Consider the following 19,322-nt stretch of genomic DNA (forward strand, 5'->3'; position numbering starts at 1 on the left):
TCAAGCAATGCAATCCACTTAGATACTTTTATACCCTGGACAAACTTGAATTAGGCTAAACAAAGGCAAAAGCCTTAGACAATCAATCAGGGCACTCCCAAACAGGTCAATACAAACACAATGCTTTGAGAACAAAGTCCTCTCTGTTCTTTTTATTACCAGATTACCAGTCTGGGAACGTGTGCTACCACCCTCAACCACCACCAAGCCAGGCAAGAGTAGCTGAAACACAACTAAGTTAAAATGTTATAAAGGATTCCTACTAGGATTGAGAGGTAGTGTCAAAACTGTGAGGATCTGAGTCCCGCAGATTGGAGGCAACTTAGGTATGTATGTGTGTGTGTGTGTGTATGTGTGTTGGGGTTGGGGGATTGTTCTCTACCAGCACCTGCATCCTGGTGCACTTGCTGGGCAAAGAAGATCCCTGGAATTCCATCACCAGCGGAGCATTACCTGGGGCTTTGCTGGCTGCCTGCACATCCCAGTTCCTGGAGGATTCCAGCCAGCTGCCCAATCTTTTTTTTTTTTTTTTTTTTAAAGGAGGAAAAAAAAGTCTCTTTTTAAATAGCGATTTAAGACTTTCTGTTCACCCTCTTGAGGTGCTTGTAAAGACCATGGCCTTGTCATCCCCCCATGCCCCCTGCCGGTGGTGACTTGTAACCCACCCTCTGGGGCCTCGGGCCACCTGTGCACCTTCGGGAAATCCTGCATCATAGCTAAGAGCCGGGTTTCTCCAAGCAGCATGGCTTTGGGTTAAAAGGACAAAACACACAAAGCAACAATCAAGGATTTCCATTGGGGAACTTGGGCGCTGAGCGGGAGCCAACCCCATGCTCAGGCCCGAGTGATGAGGACTGATGACAGCGGGAACATGTGGCTGCGTGTCTCTGGCCCTAGGCACCCAGCACCCGGCACCCACCCCGGCCTCACACTGGCCCGAGGAGTCCAGCACCCTCACCTCTACTCGGAGGCATCTCTGCACAAGCTGGTGAGACTGGCCGCCCTGCTGCCCGCCCAGCCCCAGTCTATCCCAGCCCCAGTCTATCCCAGCCCCAGTCTATCCCAGCTATCAGCAGTATCATTCAGGCAGTGACTGTGTGTCATCACCTTTGGAGCTCCACCTCTGTTCCCTCCCTAATAATCTACCTCACAGAAAGGGCTGGCTCCCAGTTGGCCCTGGGACTCTCCAGAAAGGGCCTCTCCACTGCTCCCTCGTCCCAGGGTGGGAGGTGGGGCACCCCAGCTGCCTTTACAGATGGGTCCCCTTCTCTATCACAGCACCTCAACCGCAAATTCACATGTGAAAAGTTCTCACTGCACCCCCCTTTCCTGGTGCCCTGATAAGTATTTAAAGCCAGTTAAAAAAACTTTTTTTCCCCTATTATTCACTTAGTTGCTATTAATCTTTGACTCTTTCCAACGTTCTGACAAATTTCATTTTTACAGATTTTGCTTTTTTTTTTTTTTTTTTTTTCTTCTCCTCTAATGTTCCTATAGAGAGACAGGCCCTTGAAGCTCCCTACTGGACCATTGTAACTGAAATGACCATTCTTGCCTAGTTCCTGACTTCAGTGGAACATTAAGTAAATAAGTATGATTTTGGCTTTTAAGCTGACAGATGCATATTAAAAAAGATGCATGAATATTTATTTCATATAGATTTTGGTTATTTGTTTAGGTTGTGTTGTATCAAATATTTTCGTGCAAGTATATACATTATCACATTATTTTCATCTTTTTAAATTTTTCAATTAAGATTTAGTAATATAAATAATGTTTATCTCATGTTCATTTCTAGGATCAATTTAATTTGGTTGTTATGTATTACTATTTTAATGTGCAATTTGCTTCTGTTTGTTTCTATTTTATTTGGTATTTGCGTATTAATATTTCAAATGAGATTAGCTTAGAGTTGTCTATCATATGCAATTTTTATAAGGTTTAATTAAATCCCTGTTTTTAGGAAGAAGTTGAAATTTCCTCTATCTTTTCAGTGCTGTGGGACAATTTATGATACCCTGGCAGTATGTGTCACATTAAGTGTTTTAATCACTATTAAACTCAATATTATGGAGAAAATAGTAAAATTAGGTTAATATATTAAAATATGCTTTCTTTTGAAGTTTACTTTTTTAGGCCACTGGAATAGAATGAAGCAGAGTGAATCAAACATGTTATTCAATACCTTAATGTCAAAGATAGATTAATCATCTATCAAAGTAAAATTAAAAATTATGACTAAAACTACTTGGACGTATCCTCATCTTAGCCTGCAACATGCATGACATTTATAAATAGACATATATTATAAGCTAACCTTCCCCCTCCAGGATGAAAACGGATCAAATGTGTCAGGTGCGTAATTTCATTATTTGATTTAAAACTCTCTTCATTTTCAAAGTGTCAACATAAATGTTAATCTTCCTTTTAATCTTCAATAAAACTGTTAATTAAATATTTCACACATTTTTGGCTGCTTTTATCAAAACTTCATAGGATAAATTTCCTGAGGCAGTCTTCTAGGCAGTAAGCAAATTATTAGGGAAAATACTGTGTTTGTATCTCAAAGTTGAGGAGAGAGCAGGCCAAAAATACATATTTGGGGAGTGGAAAACCTGACCTTCAAGATAAATTCTTAATAATATTATTTAGTGGAAGAAGAGATATATGTGAATCATGAATTATTTAAAAAAACCCAAAGATTTATTTTTGATTATTTTTTATTTTTTTAAGACAAAGCTTTGAAGTACAAATGGTATACACACTTTTAAAAGAAAGAATATCAGACAGACTAAAAGTAAGTCGCTTTAACAAGACTAAACATTTAAAATATTTAATTTTTCCAGTAAAATTTTCTTCCAGGTAATAATGGACAAATATTCTTTGAGTAACTGGATTTTATGCACTTTACTTAGAAACAAACTTCTTTTATTCGAAAAAGCCAGAAGCTCCTGATGTATTTACATCCCTGAAATAATCTTTTTCTGAGAATGTGATATCTTTTAAAAAGCACCTAGAAAATTTTTGATCCAACATCTTAAACAGGGCAAATCATCACCACAAAGTACGGAGACAAGTGAATACAGAGATAAAAATTTGTTTAATTGGAGCCACAGTCAAAGGAGATAAAACTGATAGGAACACTTGAATGGTAACTGTGATGAACAGCTGGAGGCTAAGTGTGAACTAGTTTAATAGTAACTCCCAGAGATCCCAATATTGGTGAGTGGCACACTTCCCTGGGCTTTATCTCAGAACCACTTCAGGTTTTTCATGTGAAGCTCTCCTCCTGGCTTTGGCACAGGAAAAGAAAAGTAAACATTTTGAAAAATGTCAAGTATTCTCTAATAAAATGTCTACATTATAGGGGAAAATAAGCCAGAGCCTAACTCTAACTTCATCACAGATTGGAGAAAGGACTTTATCCACACTCCTGGCCCCCAGCCTTCTTGTATCACCTGGAAGAAGGGTAATTCTTAACCAACAAAAGTTAATGATTTAAGGAAATGCATTGGGAATGTGGCAGGCAGGGAAGGGAGTAGCATCCAGGAGGCAGAAAAATAAATGATTCCACTAGACAAGCACTCAAGGAGATCAGGGACTGACACATAGGTTAAATAAAACACTTAGATTTAGTTGGAACATTATAGAAAGTCACCTTCCACACTTTACCACCACACCAACAAAATTCCAGTACAGTATAAGGGGATTACAACTGAAAGTGCTATAAGATACAACTTCTGTCCAAAAAGAAGTACCTATGTATGATGTTTACTTTTGTGAGTCAACTTGGTTAGGCCATAGTGCCCAGATATTTTGTCAAATATTATTCTGGATGCTTCTGTGGGAATGATTTTGGATGAAATTCACATTTAAATGTAAGCAGATTGCATCTACAATGTGGGTGGGGGCCATTCAATCAGCTGAAGTCAAATAAAACAAAATAATGACTTCCCCTGAAGAGGTTCTGCTAGCAAACTGCCTTCTGACTTCATTGGCTGTCCCTGAGTCTTTAACTTGCTGGCCCTTTCTGCTAATTTTGCACTTGCCAGCCTCCATAATTGTGATAGATAGATAGATAGATAGATAGATAGATAGATAGATAGATGATAGATAAATGACAGATATATGATAGATGATAGATGATAGATAGATAGATAGATAGATAGATAGATGATAGATAGATAGATAGATAGATAGATAGATAGATAGATAGATAATAGATAGATAGATGATACATGATACATGGACAGACAGACATATTATTGGTTCTCTTTCTCTGGAGAACCCTGGCTAATACATGACTACCGCCCAGAAGAAAGACAAAAACAACATTAAAGAAATTTGAAAATTGTAGTACCACCAATACCTAAAACAAAAGTAAATATAGTCCAACTTGTAGCCATATTAATGTAAATACTGACACTTGAGTTCTGTTTTTCCTTAATCTTATTACCTGATACAAGATGTCCAATTTACAATAAAAAGTTATTAAAAGTGTTAATGGAAAATGTGAACAACATAAAAGAATGGATGGATAATGTAAGATGAGAGATGGAAATGATAAGGAAGAGTAAATTGGAAATGTTAGAAAATTAAAAGCACACTATGCTTAATAAAGAATATCTTCAATGGGCTCATTTATAGCCGACAGAAAGAACTAGAGTTCTTGAGGATATATTATTAGAAACTTCTGAAACTGAATGAAAGGGGCAAAAAGAGTATAAAATAAAAAGGAATATCTGGGTACTATGAAATACTATCAAAATGTGTAACATTCAGGTTTATGGAATTTCTTATTTTTTTCTTTTTAAATATTTTATTTTATTTATTCATGAGAGGCAGAGAGAGAGAGAGAGAGAGAGAGAGAGGCAGAGACACAGGCAGAGGGAGAAGCAGGCTCCATGCAGGGAGCCCAACGTGGGACTCTATCCTGGGTCTCCAGGATCACACCCTGGGCTGAAGACGGCGCTAAGCCACTGGGCCACCGAGGCTGCCCTGGAATTGCTTATTGAAACAAAAATCAGAGCAGAGCAGAAGAAATATTTGAAATCATGGCTGAGAAGTGTCCAAAATAAATGAAGAATATTTATATTCATGGATTTGCAGTTTTAATATTTTAAAGATGCCAATGCTTACTGATTAGACATAATGATTTTTTAAAAAATCACTGTAAAAATTCCAGCAAGTTATTGTGTAGATGTTGACAAACTGTTTCTAAAATTTTACACTATTATAAGTAAAGCAAAGGCCCTAGAATAGCCAAGAACAATTCTGAAAAAGAAAAGCTTGGAAGACTCACATTTCCTGAGTTCAATATTACTATTCAGTTACTAAAAATAACTTCTTATTGGTGCAAAACATACACATAAATTAAGAGCACAGAATGGAGAGCCCAGAAAAGACTCACAAAAATATCTTTTGCAAAGAAATGATCTTTGACAGTGGAGCAAAGACAATACAATGTAGAAAGGGGTGGGAGGGAGTTATAAGAAATTCAGACAATGAGTAGCAAAATGCTAAATGTAAGTCCTTCTTTATCAGTAATTACATTACACATAAATGAATTAAACTTTCGAAGAATCCAGGATTCAGTTCAGATTTACAGATAGGAATAGGCTGGGAATTTCCCAAACAAACAAAAACTAAAGGAACTTGTGATCCCTAACCCTGAACTGCAAGATATATTAAAGGGATTCTTTGGGTGGGAAAGAAAGACTAAAAAGCAAAAAGACTAGAAAGGAACAGAGAAAATCTCCAAAAACATTGAGTTTTACAGGTAATAAAATGGCACTAAATTCATATTTATCAATAATCACTCTGAATGTAAATAGACTAATTGCTCCAATCAAAAGACATGGGATATCAGAATGGATAAAAACAAGACTCAACAATATGCTGCCTACAAGAGGCTCATTTTAGACCTAGACACCTGCAGATTAAAAGTGAGGAGATAGATAACTATTTATTATGCAAATGAATGTCAAAGTAAGCCAGAGTAGCAATATTTATATAAGAGAGACTAGATTTTTAAAACAAAGACTATAACAAGAGATGAAGAAGGTAACTATACCATAATAAAAGTGTCTATCCAATAAGAAGATCTAATAATTGTAAATATCAATGCCCTCAACTTGGGAACACAGAAATATATAAATCAATTAATAATAACCTAAAGAAATTCATTGATAACAATATAATAATAATACTCCACTATGGACAGCTCATCTAATCAGAAGATAAAGGGCTTCGAATGACAGACTGAAGCAGGTGGACTTCACAGATATATTCAGAACATTTCATCCTAAAGCAGCAGAATACACATTCTTTTCAAGTGCATATGGAATATTCTCCAGAATAGATCACATCCTGGATCACAAATCAGGCCTCCACAAGTACAAAATGATTGAGATCATGCCATGCATATTTCCAGACCACAATGCCATGAAATTTGAAGTCAGCTACAAGAAAAAATTTAAAAAGCCATAAATACATGGAGGTTAAAAAACATCCTACTGAAAATGAATAGGTTAACTAGGAATTAAAGAAGAAATTAAGAAAATACCTGGAAGCAAAAGAAAGTAAAAACACAATAGTCCAAAACCTTTGGGATATAGCAAAAGCAGTTGTAAGAGGAGAGTATATAGCAACATAGGCCTACCTCAAGAAGCAAGAAAAGTTAAAATTTACAACCTAACCTTACACCTAAAGGAGATAGAAAAAAAGGAACAGCAAATAAATCCTAAAACCAGGAGAAGAGAGGGAAATAATAAAGATTAGAGTGGAAGTAAATGGTATAGACACAAACAATAAAAAAGCAGTACAACAGATAATTGAAAGAGTTGGTTCTTTGAAAGGATTAATAAAATTAATAATCCCTTACCAGACTTATCAAAAAGAAAAAAAAGACTTATCAAAAAGAAATGAGAAAAGACACAAATAAATAAAACCACAAATGAAAGATAAGGGATCACAACCAACACCACAGAAATAAAAACAATAAATGAATTTTATGAAAAATTATATGCCAACAAACTAGGCAATCTGGAAGAAATGGACAAATGCCTAGAAACATACAAGCTACCAAAACTGAAACAGGAAGAAATAAAAAATTTGAACAGACTCCTAAGTAGCAAAGAAATTACATCAGTAATCAAAAATCTCCCAACAAAAAATGTCCAGGGTCAGATGGCTTCCCAGGAGAATTCTACTGTACATTTAGAGAACACTTAATACCTATTCTTCTCAAACAATTCCAAAAAATCAAATAGAATAAGAGAAAGAAAGAAAGCTTCCAGACTCATTCTATGCAGCTAGCATTATCTTGAATCCAAACCCAAAGGCCTCCACTAAAAAGGAGAATTACCAGCCAATATCCCCGATGAACATGGATGTAAAAATTATCAAGACATTCTTAGCAAATCAAATTCAACAGTACATATGAAGCATTATTCACCACAATCAATTGGGATTTATTCTTGGACTGCAAGTTTGGTTCAATATTTGCAAATCAATCAACATGATACACTCCATTAATAAAAGAAAGGATAAGAAACACATGAACTTCTCCATAGATGCATAAAAAGCATTTGACAAAATACAGCTTCTTTCTTGATAAAAACTATCAATAAAGAAAAGATAGAGGGAACAAATTACAACATCATAGAAGCCATATGCAGAATATCCAACGTTAATATCATCCTCAGTGGGGAAAAACCGAGAGCTTTTTCTGTAAGGTTAGGAAGAAGACAGGGATGTCCACTCTCACCATTACTCTTTTACATAATACTGGAAGTCCTAGTCTAGCGATCAGACAACAAAAAAGAAATAAAAGGCATCCAAATTGGCAAGGAGGAGTCAAACTTTTACTATTCACAGGCTCTATGTAGAAAACCCAAAAGTCCTCTCCCCAGTATTACTAGAACTCATGCATAGATTCAGTAAAGTTGCAGGATACATAATCAACATGCAGAAGTCTGTTGCATTTCTATACATCAATAGCAGCAGAAAGAGATATCAAGGACTTGAACCCATTTACAATTGCACCAAACCATAAGATACCTAGGAATAAACTTAACCAAAGATTTAAAAGATCTGTACCCTGAAAACTCTAGAAAACTTATGGAAGAAATTAAAGAAGACACAAAGAAATGGAAAAATATTACATGGTCATGGTTTGCAAGAATGAATATTGTTAAAATGTCTATACTACCTAAAGCAATCTACACATTTAATGCAATCCCTAATAAAATACCACCAGCATTTTTCACAGAGCTAGAAAAAACAATTTTTAAATTTGTATTGAACCACAAAAGACCTTGAATAGCCAAAGAAATCTTCAAAAAGGAAAGCAAAGCTGAAGACTGAACAATTCCATACTTCAAACTATATTACAAAACCTATAGTCATCAAGTCAGTATGGCACTGCCACATAAACAGACACATAGATTAGTGGAACAGAATAAAAAACCCAAAATGGACTAAAAACTGTCTGGTCAACTAATATTCAACAAAGCAGGAAAGAAGATCCATACTTCTTGATTTCTTAGTATAAAGTATATAACTTAGTATAAAATCACAAGAACCAAAAAATTGTGATATTGGCATAATTATACACATATATACCAATGGAATAGAACTGAGTATCCAGAAATAAATCCATACATCTACGGTCAATTGATTTTTTGAGAAGGGTGCTAACATTTTTGTTTGTTTGTTTTAGATTTACTTTTAATTTTTAAATTTAATTTAATTTTTAAGTTTTTTTTAATTTTTAAATTTTTGTTTTAGGTTCAATTCAATTAACATATACTGTACTATTGGTTTCAGAGATATAATCTAATAATTCATCAGCTGCATACAACACCCAGTGCTCACTACTTTATGTGCCCTCTTTAATACTCATCACCCAATTACCCCATCCTCCCTCATAGATCCCCTCTAGCAACTCTCAATTTGTCTTGCATAGTTAAGAGTCTTTTATGGTTTTCCTCCCTCTCTGTTTTCATATTATTTTATTTTTCTTTCCCTTCTCTATATTCATCTGTTTTGTTTCTTAAATTCTATACATGAGTGAATCATATTGTATTTCTTTCTCTAATTTCTTGGCTTAGCATAATACCCTCGAGTTCCATCCACATCATTACGAATGGCAAGAATTCATTCTTTTTTGATGGTTGAGTAACATTCCATTATATATATATTATACCTTCTTTATCCATTCATCTGTTGATGGACATCTGGGCTCTTTCCGTATTTTGGCTATTGTGGATATTGCTGCTATAAACATTGTGGGGCATGTGCCCCTCCAAATCTCTATTTGTATCCTTTGGATAAACACCTAGTAGTGCAATTGCTGGGTCACAGCGTAGCTCTATTTTTAACTTTTAGAAGAACCTGCATACTGTTTTCCATTATTTATTTATTTATTTGAGAGAGTGTGTGTGTGTATGTTTGTATGCAAGTGGGGCGGGGGGGAGGATAGAGGGAGAAGTAGAGGGAGACAATCCTTAAAGTGACTCCCTGGTGAATACAGAGAGCCTGATGTGAGGCTCAATCCCAGGACCCTGAGATCATGACCTGAGCCAAAATCAAGAGTCAGATGCTTAACCAACTGAGCCATCCAGATTCTCCAACACTACTGAATGGATAAAGAAATTAAATGTATGTTTGTAAAGAAATGAAGTTGGACACTTACATCATGCCATATACAAAAACAAAAGTGGATCAACCACCTAAATATAAGAGTTAATAATATAAAACTCTTTGAAGAAAACACAAGGGTAAATCTTCATAACCTTCAATTTGTCAAAGGATTCTTAGATATGACTTTAAAAATATCAGCACAAAAGAAAAACATAGATAAATCTGACTTAATCAGTTCTAAACTGATACTGATCAGTTATAAACTTATATACTGATACTTTGTGTATCAGAGGACATTAGGAAGAGGTAAAAGGACAATCTACAAATGAAAGAAAATATTTGCAGTACATATGTCTGATAAGGACTAGAATCAAGATTATAAAGAATTCTTATAACTAATAAAAAGAAAAGACAAAATGTCTAATTAGGAAAAATGTACAAATGACTTGAATAGACATTACTCCAAAGAATATATGCAAATGGCCAACATGCACACAAAAAGATGCTCAATGCTCAACATCATTAGTCCTTAGAAAAATGTGACTCAAAACAACGAGATACCATTTCTACACCCATTAGGATGAGTATAATAAGTGATAATTTAAAACAAGAACAGGAAAAAAGTTTTGGTGTGTTAAAAGGAAATTGGAATTCTCACAAATAGTTGGGGTAGGGTTATTTACAATGTTTTAGCCTATGTGGAAATGGTGATTCCTTAAAAAGTATAGACATATCATATGCTTCCATAATTCCACTCTTAAATATATAACCACACAGTTGGAAAGAGATATTCAAGCCAGTACATATGCATGCATTCATAGGAGGATGATTCATAATTGTCAAAAGGCAGAAACAGCCCAAATGTCTATCAACTGATGGATGCATAAACAAAATATAGTATAGGAATACAATGAAATATTATTAAATATTGAAATATAAATAATGAAATATTATTAGCCATGTGAAACATGCCACAATATGAATATACGTGGATGTAAAATTTCACATATTTCATTAATTCTATTTATATCAAATAACCAAATTAAATAGAAGACAGAATGCTGATGGTTGGATCTATGTTGTCAAGGGCAGATGTTGGAAAGAGTGGTAAGAATTGAGAAAAAATTGCTAATGGATAAAGGTTTTACTTTGGATTGACAGAATTATTTTCAAACTAGACAGGGACAGTGATTGCACAACATTCTGAATGTACTGATGCCACTGAATTGTTCATATTAATTTTTTAAATTCAAATTAGAAAATGTAAAAAAAATCCATAGAGTATTCTGAGCAGTGTTTATACTTGTTAATAGCACTAGGGATATTGGTAAGACAGTATCAAAATACAGATCCTTAAAGAAGAAATGTATTTAGTGCCTAACTTGTTTTTGGGTGTTTTAAGCATGTTAGGTCGATGGGGCATAACTGAGATACTGACAGTTGGTAACACTCCTGAGTGACACGATGATTTAAGCTGGAGGTTGAAATCAGTTTTGTTACATCAATGTTGTTGTGTCTTTTGAAATTACTTTTCTATAAGAATATTTTAAATTAAATAATTTAAATTAAATAAAAATTTAAATTAAAAAAGAATATTTTGAAAATTGTAATTAAAATTGTCTAATGAGATGTAATACTTGAAGCTGCTTTTGAAGCACTTAAAATCAGATGCATAAACAAGAACTTAAATTGAATATACAATTGGACTTAAAAAAAAAGGTAGGCTTTACTAATATAAAAATAAATTCCCTATGCTATTTCACCAGTCTAGGTGGTGTGCTCTGAATCCTTTATTACCTTTTCTTCACTATTATCAGAAAAGAAAAATTGAAATAGAAGACATAAAACTACTTTCAGGACATAAAACTATTTTCCTATTTTACATTTTGAAATTAAAGTGCTATTGGATACTATAGAAAGTATAATTAGAATGCAAATAAGAGAGAAGTTAAATCTGAATATAGAGATATAAGAAATATGTGCATAGGTGTAGTTTTGGGGTTACTAAAGTAGAAAAAACAAAAAGAGTAGCAATTCAGAGTCCAAGGAATACAGCACATCTATATGTAGAGGGAAGGAAAATAACAGTATCCAGTGTCTAAATCGTCAGAAAAATATTTTTGATACTAAAGTAATATGATAACTAATCTGTCCATCTTTCTCCACTTATGATGAAAATTTTCTTCTTATCTCTACTCACCTTCACTTTTGCAATCCTTTTGCCATCCATAAAACCTATGACTACCCTAGTGTTCCTTTTCTTTACTTGATTTATGTATTTAATTCATTATTGACCAAGTAAATATGGTTATTTTTTCTTTATTACTGCCTGTATTTTAAATTTTCGTTTAAAAGTTATTTGCTTAGTGTAACATTCCCTCCTAAAAGGTCTGATTTAGATTTCATCTTTTCTGACAACTACTAATCTCTTTATTTTTTATGGTATCTGATCAATCTGTGGACAGGTAGGAAAATGTTAAATCCTAAAGAGATAAGTGCTTTGAATGGATATTGAGAAAATGATGTAGAGATGAAGATTTTCCCACAGAAGAATTTGAAATATTAGCATTGATTGTAAAAAAAAAAAAGCTGTGATAAACCTCAGTTTTCTTAAGATTGTTTTCCTGCGACACAAAGATAAGCAAAGATGAAATCCAAAACTGTGTAGGTTTTGTACCAAATAGAAGACATTGGGTAATCACTGGCTCCAAAAAGAATGTAGTGGGAAGGAAGTCAGATTCAATACCTGTGTCAGTTGGGGCAAATATCAAAAATTATATATAAAAACACAAGCAACAAAAGCAAAAATCAACAAAAGGTACTGTATCAAAAGTTTCTTTACAGCAAAAGAATAATTAACAAATGAAAAGGCAACCTAGTGAATGGGAGAAAATTTTTGCAAATCATATATTGAATAAAGGGTTGATAATCAAAATATAGAGAGAACTCAGATAACTCAATAACAACAAAAAATCTAATTTTTAAAGGAACCGAGTAACTAAATAAACATCTTTCCAAAAAAGACATCCAAAGGGCCAATAAGTACATGAAAAGATGTTCACTGTCAGTAATTATGAGGGAAATGCAAATCAACATCACAATATCACCTCATACCTGTTAAAATGACTTACAAGAAATAACAAGGGTTGGCAAGGATGCATAGAAAAGGGAACCCTTGTGAACTGTTGATTGGAATTTAAGTTGGTGAAATAACAGTGGAAAACAGTATGATGTTTTCTCAAAAACTTAAAAACAGATCTACTATGTAATCTAGCAATTCTATTTTTGGATATATATCCAAAGGGAATGAAAATAGGATTTCAAAGAGATATATGCACTTCTATGTTTACAGAAGCATTATTCACAATAGCCAAGATATGGGAACACCTATATATATATATATATAAAATGGAAATATTATACTATCAATAAATGGATGAATGGATAAAGATATATATATATGTGTATATACAAGTATATATATATATATACATGAAATATTATTCAGCCATGGAAAGGTAGGACATCCTGCTACTTGCAACAACATTGATGGAACCTGAGCACATTATGCTAAGCATGATAAGTCAGACAGAGGAAGACAAATACTGTATGATCTCAATTTTATGTAGAATCTGAAAAAGCCAAATAAATAAATACAGAGAGTTGATGGAGTCACCAGGGGGTGTGTGAAGGAAAAATAAAACATGTTAATGGTACCTATAATGCATTGAGTAGTAAATAAGTCCTAGACATCTAATGCACAGTTTAGTGAATATAAATAATAATATTGTATTCTAATCAACAATTCTTGCTAAGAAACCAGTACTTCATCATCCCTACCTCTAAAGAGAAGTGATAATTTTGTAACAGGATAGAGTTCTTAATCATTGCTATAGGGCAATTTATATTACATTATATAAATTTTTCAAAATAACATTTCAACACCTCACATTTACACAATGGTTTATGTCAAACGTATTTCAAAAAAAGAAAGACACTGCAGAAGAAAAAAATATATTTTCAGAATAAAAAAACAATGAGGTTAAGATACTAAAAAATGAGACAAGAGACAGATATAAATAACTAAATTTACATGGAATGGGTATTCTTGAACGTTTAGAGGACTAACAAAAATCAAGGAAATAATGAAATTTTTCAAAATTGACCAAAATTGTCCAAGATCAAGAATCCCAAGCACACAACATTTAAAGAAAATTATATTCCAAGGCACACCACAAATTGCTTAACATTAGCCACAGAAAGGTAATATTATACATAACAGAAACAAAGATAAGTATAATAGCATATATAAGAAATAATGCAAGTGATAAGATAGTTGGAACAACATACTTAGAGAAAGTAATACATCTTTTAATGTAAACATTTAAAACTAATGAAAATTCTTTGAAGATAAAGGTGAACTAAAGACTTAATAAAATATATAAAAGCTAAAAAAATTATTACCATAGATTTCCAACAAGATAAATTAAAGGAAGTCCTTCACATAGAAGGGAAATGATACTAAATAGAAATTTGGATCTCCACAAAAGATTGAAGAGCACCAGATGATGACCATGTGGGTAAATATGGACATTTTGTATAGGACATTTTGGGTCTTAATATGTTAAATTCTTCAAAAGAAAAATAACTATTGATATCAAAATTGATGACAACGTATTTTGAGATTTATAACAAATGTGAAGCAAAATATATGACAATAGCAGCATAAAGCCCAGGAGGAAAGAAATGGAAATATATTCTTGTAAGGTTCTTGCAGTATATATGATTTGGTACAGTATATTTTAAGGTTTGATTATGATAAATTAAAGATGTATACTATCAACCCAAAAGCAATTTCTAAAATTAAAATAATCACAAGGTTAAATAAGCCACTAATTGGCATCATAATAAACATGCAATAATAAAAATGAAAAAGGGATAAAAAGTATAAAAAGATGGAAAAAGGAAAAATAGAAGAGAAATAGCAATATTATAAATGAAATCTCAACCATGTCAATAATTGCAGTAAATGTAAATTTTATGAATATTTAAGCTCCCCACTCTGTGTAAGCCTCATGAAAGCAGAGACTAGTCTTTTTCTAGCTTCCATGACACATGGCATGCAGAACATTATAGCTTTTTCCCAACTCTCTTTTTAAAGCTTTGAACATATTAATTTTCATAATGAACTTTAAGTGGGAGATTATTTTGTGGCAGTTTAAAAATATATTTGACCTCGGAAACCTTTCTCTAACATGTATCCTCCTCTTTGTTATTATTCATGGTAAATTCTGGTATATTTGAGTGCTATTCCTGTTCCTTGGAGCACAGTTAAAGAAACGTTAGCTTAATTAATTATTTCTTAATCAAAACAACATTATCATGTCACATTTTTAGAAATATATTAAGCATGAAAATATATTTCATGCTTCATAGTTATTCATAGTTTTTATAATACTGAGGAAAATATAACATTTACATTCTTAATTTATAAATGGCCTCATTATCATTTTTAAATATTTATAGAAAATAGCATTTCATTAATATTAAGTTATGCAATTTTATATATTTGTTGGGTTTTTCTATAAACAAATTTGTGATAATTAGCACCTGAGCTAGTCATTAAAAGTCAAAAACTAATATAATCAAAGGAAATGTTAATGTTAACTATCCTTGGAATACTAAGCAGTGTACCTCCTCACATTTTTTTCTTTTCTTTTTTTTTTTTTTTTAAGATTTTATTTATTTATTCATGAGAGACATAGAGATAGAGGGGTAGAGACATAGGCAGAGGGAGAAGTAGGCTCCATGCAGGGAGCCCAATGCGGGACTCCATCCCAGGACCCCGGGATCACGACCTGGGCTGGAGGCAGATGCGCAATCCCTGAGCCACCGGGGCGTCCCTCACATCTTTTTTCTACCATGGTTTTCCCATAAATGTTCCACTAGGAGAGGTGATGAATAGATTGACCTAAATTTTTAAGATTAATAAAAATAAATGTCATTTTAATTGAATTTTAAAATGTGTTATGCATTATGATCAGTGTATTATACATATGTCTTAAAATATTGAAGTGTTTTCTGTATCAGCCCCACCCTACTTAAAAGATAATAAAACTCAAAGCAAATTTAAGAAATTTGCCCAACATCACTTATGAGCTTGTAAGTGTTTAAGTCTGAGTAAGAACCTTATCAGCTACTCCTGGAGACTGTATCCTTAACCTTTTCTCAAAACTGACGTGCATATGAATCACTGACTATTTCTGAGCTAGAGCCTGAGATTCCATGTTTCTAATGAGTCCCAAGTGATGATGATGCTGTTAATCCAAGAACCGTACTTTGAATAACAACATTCTATTCTAGATTTCCTCTATTCAAAAATGGCAATTATTATATTTGTGAGTCCATGGAGTATCTTAACTAATTCATTTTAGGTCTTAAAATAATATTAACGAGGGAAATGAAATTATCTTTTTTTTTTTTTTTAAATTTTTATTTATTTATGATAGTCACACAGAGAGAGAGAGAGAGAGGGGCAGAGACACAGGCAGAGGGAGAAGCAGGCTCCATGCACCGGGAGCCCGACGTGGGATTCGATCCCGGGTCTCCAGGATCGCGCCCTGGGCCAAAGGCAGGCGCCAAACCGCTGCGCCACCCAGGGATCCCGGAAATGAAATTATCTAAAGCAAAACCATTTACTATTTTTCCTTTAAGCGGATGCTCATATTTTCTCAGACATAGTTTCTGTTCTGTGTTTTGTTTTGTATTTGTACTCTTATTGTTTAGAGACCTTTCAAGATTGCACTTATCACCAAGATAATTGTGTAACTTGGTACCACACTGCTGTATGTGGCAGCACATTCCAAATTTCCTTTGGGAAAATTCCTTCTTACCTTCTCTGGTTCTGACAGGGCTTCCAATGATCACATCTCATTAGCTGTTTAGTTATTTATCATGGATGTGCTTGTGATTCATACAGAGAGAATAAAACTATTTTTGCTAAGGGATCACCCATCAATAATGACATAATCCTGGGTAAGTCTGGAGCCATTTCCTACTTCTAGACTTCCCAGCCCCTCCTTCGAGGAAGCATTTACGTAACAGGGAAAGTGAGACTAACAAAGAAAAAAAGGTAAAAATTGGACCAAGGGTTTAAGGTAAGGGGGAATACAGATTAAGAGAGTTAGCTGATATCCTTCAAATGTCTGGATTCTCTGAAGAGGCCATATTTCTAGATTATAGGGACCAAAGAATTATATTGTCTGCTTAATTAAGAATTATTTGAGGTTCCACTGTGTGCAACTTAAAGTACACTAGAATCATTATGTCCATTTTTGCGTTCGTTTTATTGTTTACTGGCTTTTTTAGACATGAGAAAGTTGCTTTACTACAAATAGCCAGTACTCTTAATAGCTTTGAGGATTAAGAGACATGACACATGCACAAAATGAGTGTCGGTAGACAATACATGTATTTATAAAACCATATCTTGCAATTCAAAAGAAAAGCCTGTTTAGTATTAACATTAGTAGAAGAAATATGTGAAAAAATGAAGATAAGACAAATACTGCTTCCTCCCCCCCCTTAATGTGCCCTACTTTATCCTTTCTTCAGTCGCACTTATCATCTTCTACATACTATATAATTTATTTATTTACCTATTACTTTATATATGTCACATAGGATAAAAATTCCACAGGGGCAGGGAAATTTCTCCATGTTGTCTACTAATGCATCAAGGTACTTACAACAGTACTCAATAGGTTCTAAGAGACTGAGAACAAGTGCTCAATAAATACTTGTTGATTAAATTCATAAATTTAAAAAGTTTTGTCCTGCTATTAAGGGATTGCAAAGAAATGTTCATGGCTTTCACTTGGTGCTGATAGAAGAACTAGAAAATATGCCCTTGGGAATTTATAATCAAAATCCAGGCTTTACAGGAGTTTGGAGGCTGAATTTAAACTATCTGTGTTTCTGGAAACCTCAGCAGAATTTATTTAAAGTAGGTTCAGGTCTATAGTGCCAGTAGGTACCTGGCAGAAAGAAATGCTAATTTTTTCCTAAGGAAATGAACTGCAGCTCAGGACTCAAGGGTTCCAAATATTCCCCCAAAATAGGAGCTCAAATTAAGTAAAGCAAAACAAAATTTAAAATAACAATAATAAGATATCATTAAAGTCAGAAAAATGCTAGACATCAGAATCACAGAGGCAAAAACCTTTGAGTCATGGAAATTTCACACTGAGAAATCAAAAGAAATGCTAAAAAGGAGAGAGAGGGAAAAATTAGAGAGAAACCTAGACAGAAGTTCCCTAAATAAGGTAGAGATAAAGCCAAATATATTACCAATCATAAGTAATGTTAGGGATTAGCTATTCATTGAAAAATTATATATTGGCAAATTAGCTTTTTTAAAAAATAGCATAACCCACTTGTAAAGCAGAAAATAAAATGCAGACTATAATAAACCAGGCTAATAGAAGCTAAATAAAGTTGTATAACCATATTAATTTAAAAAGAAAATGAACTTTAAAAAAATAAAAAGAAAAAATAAAAAGAAAATAAACTTTAAAGAAAAAATAGCTTTACTAAAGATAAAGGTGGCAGCTACATAAGAACCAAAGAATCAATTAATGAAAACGACATAATTTGCAACTTATATCCAATGAATACCGAAATTTTAAAATATGTAATTTGCACTCTACCAGACCTAGAAAGAGCTATTGACAAATCTATGATAATACAGAGGGATTTTTATCACTATTTCCCAATTACTGATGATACATAAATGTTCATGAGATAGTTCACTAGAAAAATTAGTTAAAAAGTATTCAAAGGAGGATATGGAGAAAGGGGAACCCTCTCACACTGTTGGTGCAAATGGAAACTGGTACAGCCACTCTGGAAAACAGTTCCTCAAAAAGTTAAAAATAGAGCTACCCTATGACCCAGCAATTGAATTACTAAGTATTTACCCAAAGGATACAAAAACACTGATTTGAAGGATTACATGCAGCCTGATGTTTATAGCAGTATTATCAACAATAGACAAATTACAGAAAAGGCCCAAATGTCCATTAACTAATGAATGGATAAAGAAGAAGTGGTACACGCAAACGCACACACACACACATGCACATGCGCACGCACACACACAATGGAATATTACTCAACCATCAAAAGAATGAAATCTTGCCATTTGCAATGGTATGAATGGAACTAGATGGTATTATGCTAAGTGAAATAAGTCAAAGAAAGACAAACACCATATGATTTCACTCATATGTAGAATTTAAGAAAACAAAACAAATGAACATACGGGAACAGACTCAAGAATAGAGAATAAACTGATGTTTCCTGGAGGGGAGGTGGGCAGGGGATAGACTAAATGAGTGATGGGTATTAAGGAGGGCAGTTGTGATGAGCACCAGATGTTGCATATTAAGTGATGAATCACCAAATTCTATACCAGAAACTCATATTGCACTGTATGGCAAACATCTGGAATTTAAATAAAAACTTGGAAAAAAAACAAAGTTAGAAGCATAAAAAAATGTTCAAAGGGGAATAAAAAAAACATTTGCAATAGCAACAAACTGTGAGCAACACAAATATCTGTTACCAAAAGAAAGAATGATTTACTGTGATGTACTTATATATTGAAATTTTGGGTA

At 33.5% G+C, this 19,322-nt stretch overlaps 1 pseudogene; it reads left to right on the forward strand.

Moving 5' to 3' along the window:
- Positions 1 to 847: 847 nt before the first annotated feature.
- The window catches only part of LOC112932187 (polyadenylate-binding protein 4 pseudogene), a 36,315-nt pseudogene continuing 17,840 nt past the window's right edge, over positions 848 to 19,322 (forward strand).

Source organism: Vulpes vulpes, chromosome 13 (genome assembly GCF_048418805.1).
Source record: "Vulpes vulpes isolate BD-2025 chromosome 13, VulVul3, whole genome shotgun sequence".
NCBI lineage: Eukaryota > Metazoa > Chordata > Mammalia > Carnivora > Canidae > Vulpes > Vulpes vulpes.